The sequence below is a fragment of the Petaurus breviceps genome, unplaced genomic scaffold, assembly GCF_028583685.1.
Source record: "Petaurus breviceps papuanus isolate PSGF00001 unplaced genomic scaffold, PetGlider_PUasm1.0 90847, whole genome shotgun sequence".
Classification (NCBI taxonomy): domain Eukaryota; kingdom Metazoa; phylum Chordata; class Mammalia; order Diprotodontia; family Petauridae; genus Petaurus; species Petaurus breviceps.
This window is the reverse complement of record NW_027187360.1, coordinates 22387161-22401996: the sequence shown is the minus strand read 5'-3', so window position 1 is coordinate 22401996 and position 14836 is coordinate 22387161. Positions and strand designations below refer to the sequence as shown.

Sequence of the window (14836 nt, the reverse complement as noted above, 5' to 3'; positions counted from 1 at the left end):
GATGTCTCGCGAGAGTTCCAAATCGACGACCAATGAAATCTTCCCGTGAAGGGATGGGAATGGGAAGGACACCGGAAACGCAAAATCGTCGCTTCCGCCTTTACGTAGAAACTTTTTCTATCGGTCCCTTTTCCAACTCTCTGCCAGCTTTTCCCCCAGAGGATCTATGGGAAGGGACGAGAGCCAATCAGAGGACATCTCCAGAGGCCAAAATGGACGCTGTGGGTGGGCGTCGCATAGTAGTTGCGTCACCCAGTTTATCTGGGTGTGGGTCTGGGGCGGCTAACGCTATTAACTCCTCCCACTAAGGAGTAATTGTTGGTTCAGACCCTGGAGTTGGAGAGCAAGCCGGTGGGCCTAGGTTTGTGGCCCAAAATGTTGAGCCGAAGCAGGTGGGAAGCCAGGGGATGTGAATTAATATCCCACAGGTCTGCTCAGCCGAAGAACAGGACATGGGTGGTAGGACTATGTTAAGGATCAGTGTGTCCTTCTTTATATAGGGTTCAGTCTAAATAGGTCAGTAACTGGGTTACAACCGAGTGGACAATCATTTCCTTCTTCCTCCCCCCCCCTCCCCTTTTTTGGCGGGGGAGGTGCGAGAAGAGTAGTTCACAGCTCACGAATTGGTTCGACTCTTGGAAAGAATTTTCCTACAAATTCTATTCCTTGCCCTTCCTCCTTCCCTCCCAGTAGTTAGTGCCAATTCCCTGAAATTACCATGTATTTACTTTGCATACATTTTGTATCTATTTAAAACTTTTATCTCTCCCTTTCTTCCTCCCCCCTGCCCCCTTGAAATGAAAACATATAGATGGTTGGATCTGTTGTTTCTTTGTATTCTCTGTAGAGCACTTAGCACTTTAAATACTCAGATAGCTCTGTTAACCCATTGGCTGGGAAGTTCCTTCCAATAATGTGGATGGAAATGCATCCATGTTTGTCCACTTTGTGTGATTCTTGTCCATATCTTCCCAGGAGACTTCCAAAGGTAAGGTCCCTCAGTGACCTACCTTTCTCGACCATGAAAATGTGAGGGTACCAATGGAACACTCTTATTGTCCATATGTTCTTTGCCTCTTTCTTACCATGTAATTAACCTGTCTTCTCTTCCTGCCATACAATTCCTTGATACCATCTTTTACTCCAGATCTAATTTAGAGTTTCTTCTTCAATCCTGCATCATCCAACCAGATTGTCTTAATTACTGGTCCCAAGGACATCCCCATCTCCTCCCTTTGCACTGGTAGTCCCCCATGACTGGGACCCACTCCCTACATTCTGTCTCTGCAGTTTAGAATCTCCTAGCTTCTATCAAAACTCACCTCAATACCTCTGTGTGGCCTTTCTTGATCAATCCTGCTACTATTTTGTACGCCTACATTGTGTTTCCCCTGTTCCATTTTTTTTTTGTCTTTGTATCCCCAGCACTGTGTCAGAAACATGGTAGGAGCTTAATACTTTATTGATTGATTTATCGAAAATGTATAACCTAGGTGGCATTCTTGACTCCTCACTTTCTCTCACTTCATACTCAATCTGTGGCCAGGGACTGTCGATTTTACCTTTGCAATATCTTTCAGATATGCCTCTTTCTCTCTTAATACTTCCACTGCCACCCTGATACAGGCTCTCATTTCCTCAGGCCTGGCCTATAGCAGTAGCCTGCTAGTGGGTCTATCTGCCACAGCATTTTTTCCCATTCCAGTTCATGCTCCATTCAGCTGCCAAAATTATTTTTTTCCTGAAGCACAGGTCCAACCAAGCCACACATATGACATTTTAAAAACTTTGAGAGACATAATTTCTGAGTAATTTAATAATTTTGTTAATAATGCCAGCATATTTATTAATAAGAGGGTGGTCATTTGGCCACCTCTCTTAGACCAAAGACCACTCATGGTGGTAGGTTCACAATTTATATGCTCTTGGTAATGTTGGTATTTCTGAGAGAGACAATCAATTCTGATTGATTAACAATCAGTAAGAAAATGAGTATTACAGTGAGGGTCTTGGGGTACATGACCTGGTTCACCCAAATCTTGGCAAAGAGACATTGGTTTCCATATCACCTGTCTGACAAAAGAGAGAACCAACACTTTCCCCAACCTGTCTGAGTGAAAACAATGAGCAGGAATGCTCCCATTAGCCCAAACTTGGAATGTCTTTTACTGTCTGATTAGATCTTAGCCTGGGTAAATCTTTGAGAGAGAGATTTCCCATACTGATTGATTTATGGATGGGGAAATAGAAAGGGGGGAAACCTTGGTTCTGATTGAATAATTAGTTGTTAATACAAGAGAGAAGTAATTTCTCACACACATCTCTCCCTACCCCCAATTCAATAAATTCTAGTGATACCCAATCCCTTCAGGATCAAATAGAAAATCCACTAGCATTCAAAGCCATTCTAACCTTACCTACTCCCCCACCTTTCTGTCCACCCAATAACTAAAATAATTGCTTATGGTCTCTTCTATATGTTTTTAAATTTTCTAATCTTTTCTTACATAGAATCATCACTTGCTTTCCCATTCACCCTTCCCCATTAAAAACAACCTTTTGACAAGTAATGATAGGCAAGTGAAATAATACTACATAATGTCCCTGGTCAAAAATACATATTTCATTATTCCTCTAGAATCCCTCATCTCTGTCCAGCATTGGGTACCATGCTTCATCTTTTGACTTCTGTAGTCAGAATTCTGGTAGTTGAATTGATCAGAGTTCTTAAGGCTCATAATTTCTTTTTCCTTTTTGATATAGTTACTGTGTAATTGTTCTGATTCTGTTTATTTCACTTTGTTTCAGTTCAGTACCATTTTTTTGTCATTTCTTGGCAGCAATAATGAATTCTATTACATTCATATATTGAGAAGTGTTGAAGCAAATGACTAGAGAATTGGCCTCATTTAGAAAGACCTGGTTTCTAGCTCCAACTCCAACACAGCTTCTTAAGAAACCCGGGGCAAATAACTTAATTTCTTTGTTCTCTAAGCAGCTCTAAGACTGTATTTAGCAGAGAAGGTCACAACCTACATCAAAGCAGGGTTTTCTTTACCTAGAAGTTCCCTCTACCAAGAAAATCACAGGTTCAGTTCCTATCTTTCATTTACATATTTTGTTCAGTCATTTTTATTCCCTTGTTTTCCAGTTCTTTGCTACATTAAAATGTGTATCTATGAATGTCTTTGTAAATAGAGCCTTTCCCTTTCCCTTTGATCACTTTGGTCATAAGCTTACTAAGTGGTATCAGTGTATCAAACTTGATACTCATTTCTTCTGAAGCAGTTGTATTCCATAAGTTACTACTATATAGTGACATTGTTAGTCTTGAAAAGATCGGCCTTTTTTTTTTTCCATTGGAAGGGAGAAGAAAGGAAATAAGTTTTTACACAGTACTTACTATGTGCCAGGCACTGTACTAAATGTTTTTATTTTTGCAAATACTTGATTCTCAAAACAATCTTGTAAGGTAGGTGCTATTATTATCCCCATGTTACAGTTGAGGAAACTCAAGTGATTTTCTCAGGAAAACTAACAAGTGTCTGAATCTGGACTTGAATTCAAGTTTTCCTGACTCTGGGTCCTAGAGCTCTATCTATTATGCTACCATGGGATGTTCAAGTCAAGCAAAATGGGAAGCTTAAGGTCAGTAAAAGAGCTTTGCAATTTCCCAAAAGCAATCTAGCTCACTTCCTGATCTTGTTCACCTCTGGGACCAATTCATGGTTTCTTAATAGCATGTCCCAGATATACACAATGACAGAGAAGAATACCAATCCAGATGGAAATCTAGCCAATAGATCTTCATCAAATTAGTCTGTGTTATATGGATGGACAATCTAAACTCTTTTAAGTGATTACAGAGCTATTCCAGGTGGCACTACAGTGTTCTGGTACTTCATGCAGATAGATCATCATAAGGCCATCTACAAACAGGAGTATCTGGAAGACTTCACCATCCACCAGGGATCCTTCTTTGGCCTAGACCTTCCCCTGGATTTCCTCCATCATAGCAGCAAATACCTTTGACAAATGTTTATCTTTTTGTACCACTTCTAATGTTTATCATCATAGGGTCATTGAGTGTTTTCTAATGTCATACATTCAAGGAATTTTAAATGGTTTTGATGTATAACTTGGAAACAGTTTCTAAGAGAGCACATAAAGTGACATTTTGTCTTATGAAATCAAATACTTTTTTTTTAAAAGCAGATTATAAACAAGTTTAAGTTGTGCAAGCAGAGACAGTGGCACCTTATTTTTGCTACATCATTTAGTTAACAGTGAAATGGTAAAGATGTGGTTGGTTAATGAATCTTGCTTTTGAAAGCCCTATTGTTCCTTCCCAGGACCCTCACCAAAGATTCCCTTAATTCATATATAGATGATTTTCATAAAGATTTTGTAATAGATGGGAGAGTAGATAGGTTGGTAGTTATTGATGTTATCCCAGTTATGAACCTTCCCCTCCTTGCCTTTTTTATTAATAAGGTCTGAGATTTAATTCTGTGCTTTTTGGATCTTTTCCTCCTTCGTATGTCTGGTACATTGGTACCTATAGTCAAAATAACTATTTGTACAAAACTGCTCATAGGAGCACTAGAGACAAATTTAAGTGGACATTGTTTGAGGAAGGACATTGATTATGGAATAAGAATGTAATGAGATACTGAACCATAAGAAACAGGAGCTAGAGTCCCTTTCCACTCTAAATATATAATTGTGAATATGAAGAATTTAGAGGACTATATGAAGTTATATAAAGTGATGGAAAGTGAAGAAAGGTCAACCAAAAATAGTAAACATTGACAACTGTGTAATTAAAGACAAGGAAATAATGATACCTACAAATTTACACAAATAGTCAAAAAGAATCATGAAAACAAAGTATGTAACTGCCACTATGTTAAAATATACATCTTTTGGGTTGGGAAATAGGAATCAAATAGCTAATTTACACACATCATTTCTTGTAGTTTTTATAACAGGGAATACCCAAAGAGGTGATCATAGAGCCAGGCCAGGAGTATTTGAGGTTATTTTTGTTGTTGTTGTTTTGTTGCTGTTTTAGTATTTGAATGTTTGTAGTTGTCAAGGAAAGTTTCATAATTTAAAAAACACACTTTAAGGATTACAACATACATTCCTCAAAACAGTTCTGAGATAAGTTGTACAAATATCATTGGCCCCTGTTTTCATTGTCTCATAACAGTATAGGAGTATATGACATGTACAAATAGCTGTATATACAATAGTAAGTGATAAATGCATTGGAGAAGTCCAAAACAATGTTCTTTGAGGTTTGAGGAGAAGATTGTCAGTCAATGGGCATCAGGGTAAATAAGTGTAATCTTCAGAGTGGAGAGAAAAAAAATCCTCAAGAGTTAATATCATAAATTGTCATAGATATAGAGAGGAAGGACCTCAGAAGTCTTCTAGTTTAGAGGTGGGGAACCTGTGGCATCTAGGCCACCAGTGTGGCCCTCTAGGTCCTCAAGTGCAACCCTTTGAATTCAAACTTCACAGAACAAATCCCCTTAATAAAAGGATGTGTAATGTAAAACTTGAACTCAAAGGGCCACACTTGAGGACTTAGAGAACCATATGTGCCCTTAAGGCCCTAGGTTCCCCACCCCTGACTAGTCAACCCCCTTATTTTCCTGATGAAGAAACAAGCTCAGAGAGAGAAGTAACTTTCTCCAAGTCACACAGATAGTAAATGGTAGATTGAGAATTTGATCCTGTTTGCTTTCAGAGCAAGCACACTGTTAACATTGGACCACACCACCTCTCATGTCAGAGGACCTAAATTCAAAGTCTAGATCTGCTTTTTATTATCAGTGTGACTTTGAACAAGTCATTCCCCCTCTGGGATTCAGCATCTTTATTTATAGAATAAAAGGATTGGACTAGAACATCTGTAAAGGCACTTAACTCTATATCTTAAGAAACTATGAACTGGCTAAGGGGATCAGGGAATTTTTCAAGGACAAAGTTGTATTTCAGGTGAGCTTTGAGTGTATGTTGCTTGTCATCAAGCCAAAGCCAGAATAGCCCAAGCAACAGGTCAATATCATAAATTAATTCACTGAGATAAAAATGACTGATGCTTGGAGACAAAGCTTTAACCTACAGAAACTAGTCCCATTATTGGAATTTCAGAGTTCAGTAAAAGAAAGATGTTCCAAAGTCAGTTTCAGAAATTTAGAACTGGAAGGGATTTAATAATATGGTCCGATCCTCTCTCATTTTACATATAGTCCATGTGAACCCCAGGTTTGCCTTATCCCAACATTCCATTTTCACAGTTGATCCTCTCCTGATGGTGTAGACACTCACTAGCTGATGTGGAATACCATTTAGGGCACAGATGAGAAGAGGGATTGAGTGGTTTCTGTCCTGAAGGTACAAGTTTAGGATACTGATAAGATACTGGGGAGTTCCAGTATCCTCTACCAGGGGTGAGGAACCTATGAACTCAAGGCCACATTTGGCCTACTAGGTCCTTGGGTGTGGCCTTTTGACTGAGTCCAAGTTTTACAGAACAAATCCTTTTATTAAGGGGATTTGTTCTTTGAAGTTTGGATTCAGTCAAAGGGCCACACTTGGGGATCTAGAGGGCCACATAGTCTGGAGGCCACAGGTTCCCCACTCCTGTATCTAGACCCTTCAAAAGAGGAAATCTCTGATTTAAAAATGCTTTAGAATAGTGATGTTAATCTCTTTTGTTGGTAAATAATGCCTATCCTTATTATATCTCAGACTATTGCAATCTTGTGGAAATAGTCTCCTGCAAACCTACTTGGTTTCCCTGCCTCTATTCTCCTCTTCAATATGTTCTTTAGTTATCCTAAACTATAAAATAACTTTCCCAGTTGCCTTTCTCAGAAACTTTCTCTAGCTCCTCACTACCTGTAGGATAAAACACAAAAGCCTTAGCCTGGCATTTAAAGCTCTCAGCCACCTGGCATTAGTCTTCTTTATCCCTCTGTGCTAGTCAGACTGCCATACTAAATGTTCCACCTTTTCATACTATTCCCATCCAAGTACATTACTTGAAAGAATATACTCCCTCCAAATCTCTTGTTGAAACCCTTCAGCCTTTCTTTATGAAGGTGCTACCTCTCACCTCCTCCATGAAAAGTAATCTACCCCCAGCTGAAAGGAATCTTTCCTCAAATTTCTTTTTGCTGATTTGCCTTTACATTTTCTTTGCATGACACTAACTTTCACTATGCTTATTTGCGTATATATGTTTCATGTACAAAAATGGGTATCATGATAGCAGGAGTTCTTGCCATTTTGTATCCTGAAAAAAAATCAGTTGTTTTTTTTTAAGCAATTGAGGTTAAGTAACTTGCTCAAGGTTACATGGCCAGTTATTTTGAGTGGGTGCCAAGTATCTGAGGCCGAAACCAATCCCAGGTCTCCCAACTCCGGGCCGGCGCTCGTACTCACTGCACCACCTGGCTGCCCCAAAAATTCAGTTTCTTATACGTAACTGAAAGTTAGGTTGGATCCTTGAAGAGATTAATTGCAGAAATTGTTTTGATAGGGTTTCTTGGCTTCCTTAAAAAAAAAAAGTTCTATTAATGCTTTTTAAAAACAGGTCACTTCCCAATGACTCCCAACTTCTCCCTACCTACCAAAAAGAATCTTTTCCAAAGTATATCAAAGCAAAATATCCTAACATGTGCCATATCTGGCAAAGTAGGGCTAAACTTTGCAGCTGTAGTTCACCTCTGCATGCTTTCTTATCATCTGAAATCACTGCATTAGAGTTCTGATGTTTTTCAATGTTTTCTTTACATTATTGTGATCATGGAGTAATAGATTGTTCCCTTGGCTCTTTATTTCTCTCTACATCTGTGCATGCAAGTCTTTGCAAATTTCTCTGAAATTTTCTTATTTCTTTATAATAGTGGTATATGAATATTCCCCATTATCTCAAATACTACAGTCTTCAGTTGACATGTATTGAAAAGTTTCCCTCCTCCCTCCTTCTCCCTCCCTCCCCACCCCCAGCCTCTGTCTTGAATTCCACTCAACAAAAGTGGACTTTACTCATGACCAAGTACACAGTCCAGGTTCACTGATGAAGAACTAATAAATGAACCACCTTCTGCAGGAAGCCTTTCCCCAAATCCCATATAATTCTAGTGCCCCTCTTGATCATTTCCTATTTATCACATATAGACTGTGTGTGTGTATGTAAATTGTATGTAGTTTTTTGCAAGTTGTCTCCCCCATTAGACATTAATTTCTTTGGGGGCAAGGACTGTCTTTAATCTTTGTATACCCTGCTGTGCTTAGCACAGTTATTACAACATGTTAGGCTCTCACTAAGTATGTACTTACTATGGACAGCTAAATGAATAAAGCTCAGGGCCTGGGGTCAGGAAGACCTGAGTTCAAATTTGACTTCAGACATTTACTAGCAGTGTGACACTGGGCAAGTAATTTAACCCAAAATTTGTCTCAGTTTCCTTATCTGTAAAATGAGCTGGAGAAGGAAATGTCAAACTACTTCAGTATCTTTGCCAAGAAAATCCCAAATAGGGTCAGTAACAGTCGGACCGATTGAACATCATCAAGTCCTTATTGACTTCGTGCCTACCTAAATACTATCAAGATTTGATTAACTAAGGCTTTAGAAATCACTCTTTAATGAGCATAGAGTTTATGGAATGGACAGGAAAGGACGGTATCCACAAGCTACCATCAACTCCCTCCTGGGGTCTTGATTGGGTTTTTTCCCCCCAACTTTCTCATTCACAGGCAATTCAGCTGTGAAAATTAAGGCTATTATTTTGATTCCTTGGTAAAGCGGGATAGGTTTGAGGGGTGAAGCCACGCCTACAAAAGATGGCGTTTCCGGGAAAGGCGTCGTACTGGGAGGAGAAGCGACGTTAACTCGAGCCGCCGCAGCTTCTTCAGCCTCCGTAGATGCTGGACAGACGCCGCTTTAGAGTCGGGAAGAGAAGTCTTTGCAGCACAATACCTGAAGGGATATTGCAGGTAAAAAGCTATGATCCCCAGAAGGACAGCAGGAGGAATTTTAAAAGTTTTACACCCCCCCCCAAAATAATTTTATTTTAAACTGCCAGTGGTGGAGGAAAGGAAGGAGCCCCAAAGAAAGAAGGCTTTGAAATCATGGATGAGCCTTCCGTTGGTTTTTAGGGCTTCTCGGGCAGGCCCCTGGAGCTGGGAATCAGGCAACCACCCAGTACGCAGAGACCCTTCTCTCGACTTTTTATAGCTTATTCTTTTTCGGCTAGTGGAAGGGAGGGAAAGCGATAATCAGAATTCCACAGAAAGGATCATTGGGCTAAGTCTTAAGGAATAAAAGATGAGATTCAGTTTCGACCTTTACTGTCTTTCAGAACTAATACAAATGTGAAAAGAGCTACTTTTAGAATTTGACGTATCCCGTGATTTGGGGAGGGAGGTCTCATGGAAACATTAACCAAACATTAGCTGGTGCTTGTATAACCGTACAAGGAGCTCCAAAATTAAACCTGTGTTTTCCCCCCAACTTCTGAGATGCTGGCAATTAAACGAAAATAAAATAGGCATTTTTATTTTTTGCCTAGTTCATCTTTTTTTTTTTCTGATGGGATTTTTCTTTTGGAATCTGCATACAGCTTTTGACATTACTGTGCTTTCTGTAAGGGGCTTTTTTCTTTTTTAAAGAACAATTGGACTTTTATATGGCTGATTTTCTATTGCTACTTTGAAATTTTGCTAATTACCTTATTTCATTTAAAAGAATTACTGGAAAAGTACCCTTCTTGTATGGACACAGTGTATGTAATAAATGTACACCTCTTTCAGATGCCACTAGAGAAAACCTGATGTCTCCTTGTCTAGGTTTCCCATCTTCCTTTGCCACACACAATCCTGCTGACTACATTTTTCACATCCCTCAGCTTCCCTTATAGATGTTTGCATGGTGTGTACCTAATCTATGTGTATTTAACATGGGTATGTACAGTAAAAATATTGATAAAAATTAGTTTGACTTAATCTTTAAAATGTCTCTATGCTCTGGGAATCACCCATTTGGACCATCTTTGTTATGTATTTTCTAAAATGTGTGCCTAGGCTAACATCTCTTTGGCTCTTAAAATTAAACTAATAATAGCCACAAACTATAGCTTAGTAATTTTCTGAGACCTTTTTCTTGGAAAGGAGGTGAGTTGTAGCTAGCCACACTCCTGGTGGGAAGAGTAAAATCTGGAAGAAACTGGAGCTTAGAGCTGAAAATTTTCTCACCTCGGACTCCTTTTAATTTATATTTAAGGCCCACTACTTCTGCTGTAGACCTACCTTGGGGTCTTTGGAATAATCCATTGTTTCTGTAAATGAAGGCTTGACTCTTCTAGCTAAATTTGAATGGCTAACATTTTCGAGAGAATTGTTGGCTATTATGGCTCCCTCCCCCCAAATCATTTACTTTTAAATGTCTTCTTGCCTATGTTAAATCATTTGTATTTATATTTGGATGGGGTCAGATTGTACCAAGTAGGCATTCTTCTACATATCCTTGTACATTTCCCCTGATTCTACACCCAAAGTTGAGGAAAGAAGCCTAGAAGAAATCATCACTTAAGTTCCTGGTCCTGAGTTTTTAGCTATTCAGCAACTGTATTCCTCACACTTTAACTAAATGTTTTCAGGCCTTTGGCCATACCTTCTGTACAGATTTAAGTAAGCTATTGAATTTTGTTGAACAGGAATGAAAAAGCATCAGCACAGTTAATTGAGTTCACTTCCTAGCTGCCTCCCCCTCCCAGTACTTTGTCCTAAGTATCATTCTGCCTCTCTATGTAATTTCCATGATCCTTACCTGTGGGTGGAATGTATTTTAAAAGTTCTTTAAGTTGTTCCTTGGATCACTTACCCTTGTAAAAGTTCCCAATTCCCATATTTTGTTCACACCTTGTGGGCATCTGAGGATCCAAATTTAAATTGAGATTTGGGGCACAATCATTTAACCTCCTTGGACCTCCAGTTGTAAAATGATGAGTTGGGACTTTATTCCATCCTGTCCCAGACTTTATTCCATCCTGTTCCACTCTTCCTAACTCCATCTGGGGTTTTCTTGGAAAAGACACTGGAGTGGTTTGCCATTTCCTTCTCCAGCTCATTTTATAGATGAGGAAACTGAGGCAAACGGGGCGGGGTCACAGCTAATGTCTGAGGTCAGATTTGAACTCAAAAAGGTGAGCCTTCCTTAGTAGCACCTGTATCTGCTTCCCTATCTAGTTGTTCCATGGGTTGGATTAGATGGCCTCTAAAATCTCCTTCATCTCTAAAGCTGTGCTATCTTTTTTGTTACTAAGGTGGGAACATGCATCTAGAAGAAAGTACTAAGGTACAAAAGGTTCTACAAGCTTTGTGCTCTGCATTACCCTAGTTTGGAGGTAGATGAGGGGTATTTCCATGAAAAACATTTAAAGCTAACAGAAAAAAGAAAATCTGTCATAATGTAGCATTATGTAGAAACAACAATAGCTTCTTGAGCTGGCAAACAGCATGACAAACAGGATTTTAGGAACATTGGTCCAGAAGTGTTTTACTAGAACTAGTCTGGGGAGATTTGAAAACTAGGTACCCCCACGCCACTGAAGAGAATAAATTTGCAATTCACAACTGAATGATGGACCATCCCACCCACCACCTACGGGATCCAGTTCTCCGGAAGTCTCGCATAATCCGAAATTTCCGTTTTGGGGTTCACTCTCGTTTCCGGTCTTCCTTGGGGGAGGGAGGAGGCTGATTCGCGGAGCCTGCAGTAGCTCCTCCTCTCAGGAAGGGGTCGCCGTGGTTTTTTTTCCCCCAAATGGCTCCCTAAACACACGCCTCGGCGCCGCTACCCCTCTTGCCGTCGCGCCTCGTTGGGCGGCGTCGCAGGCAGCCGCCCAGACTGCCCCCCGGCCCATTAGCTGCATTCGGTAGGAAATGGCTGCGAGACCTGGGAGGCCTTGAGGCCAGCCGGTAAGTCACGACCCTGGGGCCCCCGGGAGGAGGGCCCCAGCCCTCGCCGTGTGTGGCCGGCACAAAGGGAAAGAGGGAAGCGAAGGACTCGGCTTCATCGGCTCACACAAGGGGCCTGTGCGGGCCTCGTCTCTCGTCCTTCGAGCTCGGGGCCCGCGGAGAAAATGGCGGCCGCCGCCTGCTCCCGGGCGGGGTAGCGGGCTTCAGGGCGCCCCCTTCTTGCCTGGGCCCAGGACCCTGGGGGATTGGCGGGAGTCGGACAAATTCCCCACTCCACGCCCCTAGCGTAGGGCTTTCCTGTCCCGCCCGGGCTTTCCCCACTCGATCTGCCCCCGTGCCCATCTCTGTCCTACCTCCACCCAGCGTTTCCTTTCTCCAGACTTCTTCCTTCTGTGACTGCACTGGCATCATAATAACATGATTATACCTAGTAGTGGGATTTGATCTGTACCGATCGGCCCGATCCTCCCACAAGCCCGATGTGCTGAGCCGCACCCACCCACCCTCCTGCCCGAGCTTTCTCCTGCACTCATTTCCCGGCCTGATTGTGCGTGGGATTCGGGGGTGGAAGGGTAGTCCTTGACCATCTAGGTTAGATTGTTAGAATAGACCTGAAAATTAGAGTCCAGTTGTCCTATATTCAAACCTCTCACTTTTTAACAGAGAAGCTCTTTCATTGTATGAGCAGTTAAGAGGTTGTAACCCCTCTGAGAATTTTCCAGTCAAGTATTTACTGAGTAACTACTTTGGTCCACAGAACCCTTGGACTTTCTGGGAATACACGTGAATTATAAGATAGTTTCTGTCCTCTGATCTTTTGGAGGAAGACTTTTGGAATGCTTGAGTTTCAGTGGAGTAACTATCCACTACATCGCATCTTAGTGATTTTTTGGAAATATTTAGAAAAGGATCAGAATTTGCTGTATTGCAGTTACATGCAACATATTCTTGCAGACGAGTTTTAATTCCCAGCTAACAAAATTACCCCAAAACTAAATAAAATCTTCATCCTTTACCATTTGTCCTTTGTTCGGTCTATAGAATTGCCATTAAATTGTGGGATTAGAAATAAAGAGCCTAGTAATATGTAATGGCCATGGTAACGTCTCATGATAACTTTATGGGACTAGTGTGTTTTTTTTTTTTTAATTTCTGAAATACTTTAATGGAAGGGTTCGTTTCGTGCTTTAGAGTAAATCTAAAAGTAATACATGTATTGCTAATCAGAACGGCGGCTTTATTGCTCACTTTTCATAGCCTTTGCTGAAAGATGGCGAAAACTTGTTTGTTAATTTAACCACTGGATATAAATGAATTGTGGGAGAGGGAGATTGGATAACAAATTTTTAGTTAAAAATGAGCATGCATATTTGTTATTTACAGTTTTCCCGGAGTTTTATTAATTTCATTGCTGTTATATATTTTAAATTGTCTTGCAGATTGTGTGGGCTAAACACAATATTGTTTAGCTCCATCAGCTGTGCAGATGACAATATAAGCCTATATAACCAATAACCTGTTGAAATCAATTTTCTTAGTCCATGAAGCAAGCAGTGTCTGTACATGTTAAAAATAATTGTTTTCTACACAAGTGGAGGCCAATTCTTCTTTACCTGCCTCCTCCTTCCCTCCGGGTATAGGCTGGAGATAATCTGTTAACTTTTAATAGACCTTTTAAATAATCTCCATGAAAATGCAAAACCTGCTTCTGACTGCCTTTATTTGACCCTGGTCGACTTTTTAAAAAAGTTTTCTTTTTCGTGCTTTTCTGTATTATTATATATCCCTATAATTGAGAATTCTTTTCGATTAGAAAGGCTAGGAATAAAACTACTTCTGGTCTTTTTATAAAATTTGGCTGGAACTTTAATATTAATTTGTGGTTTTGAAGAATTCTCTATCCCCAATGCCCTTGTTTCAAGATTTTGTTTTTTATATGATATCCTATTTAATCATTTGGACTTAATATAGCCATATCTAAATCACTATCCTTCCAAATCTTTTCTGTTTTGTTTACTTCTAGAGACTTGAACATGTTTTATTTGTAGATAAATAAAAATTTATGATTTTGTACAACTCCTTGGTTTTTCCCTATGTCACCTTCATGTGAATAGATCACATCTGAACCCTTTTGCTACAGTCCAATCAAAATGCTTATCGTATTAGGACATAGTAGGAACTCCCACTTTTTTCAAAATTTTTCTGTTTGATAACTGTATTTTGAATTAGGTTTAAATATACAGTGGCATATAATATCTCAGTTATTATGAATTGCTTAAAATGCATTCACAGAATTTCCCATTTTGAAATGATTTGTACTAAAATGTAAAAGTCAGAATTCTGACTTTTCCCCCAGCCCAGACATATAGATCTTCTAGGAAAGATAATTTAGTCATTCAGATTGTGGAAACCAAATCCTGGCACGTTAGAGATGGAAGGAATCTTAAAAGTTCAACAAGTTCAAATCTCTAATTTTAGAATATAAGTGAATGTTAAGGCTGTCACTTGGTGGGTTCCTAAGTTGTTTACCAGGGGATACTTGAAAGTAGCATCTAATGCAATGCTTTTAAGAGTGGTATACATTCCTGAATATATATAAAGGACAGGCAGTAGTTGGATACCTATTATAAGTATTAGCTACATGTTATATGTACATATTTACAAAAATTGTTCAATTCAGCTAGTATTAATTGAGCTCAGAACCATTAGGTATCCTGGGAGATAGAATTAGAAGGTAATAAGAAAAGTGCAAGGCTGCCATATGAGTGCCATAAGGAATGGTTCATATGAGAAGTGCTATTATAGGAGTTTATGAAACAATATCAGTGTTTGT

At 39.8% G+C, this 14836-nt stretch overlaps 1 protein-coding gene across 6 annotated transcripts in view; it reads left to right on the top strand.

Moving 5' to 3' along the window:
• The first annotated feature begins 177 nt into the window (after positions 1-177).
• DIDO1 (death inducer-obliterator 1) overlaps positions 178-14836 on the top strand; it is a 70777-nt gene continuing 56118 nt past the window's right edge. For 2 of the 6 annotated variants that reach the window (XM_069072571.1, XM_069072572.1), the window contains exons 1-2: positions 178-392; positions 8831-9021. The gene's annotated coding sequence lies outside the window, so the exon portion shown is untranslated. Of the gene's footprint in view, positions 393-8830; positions 9022-11750; positions 12004-14836 lie in introns of those variants that run through there. The other 4 variants (XM_069072573.1, XM_069072570.1, XM_069072569.1 and 1 more) reach the window with 4 other exon arrangements.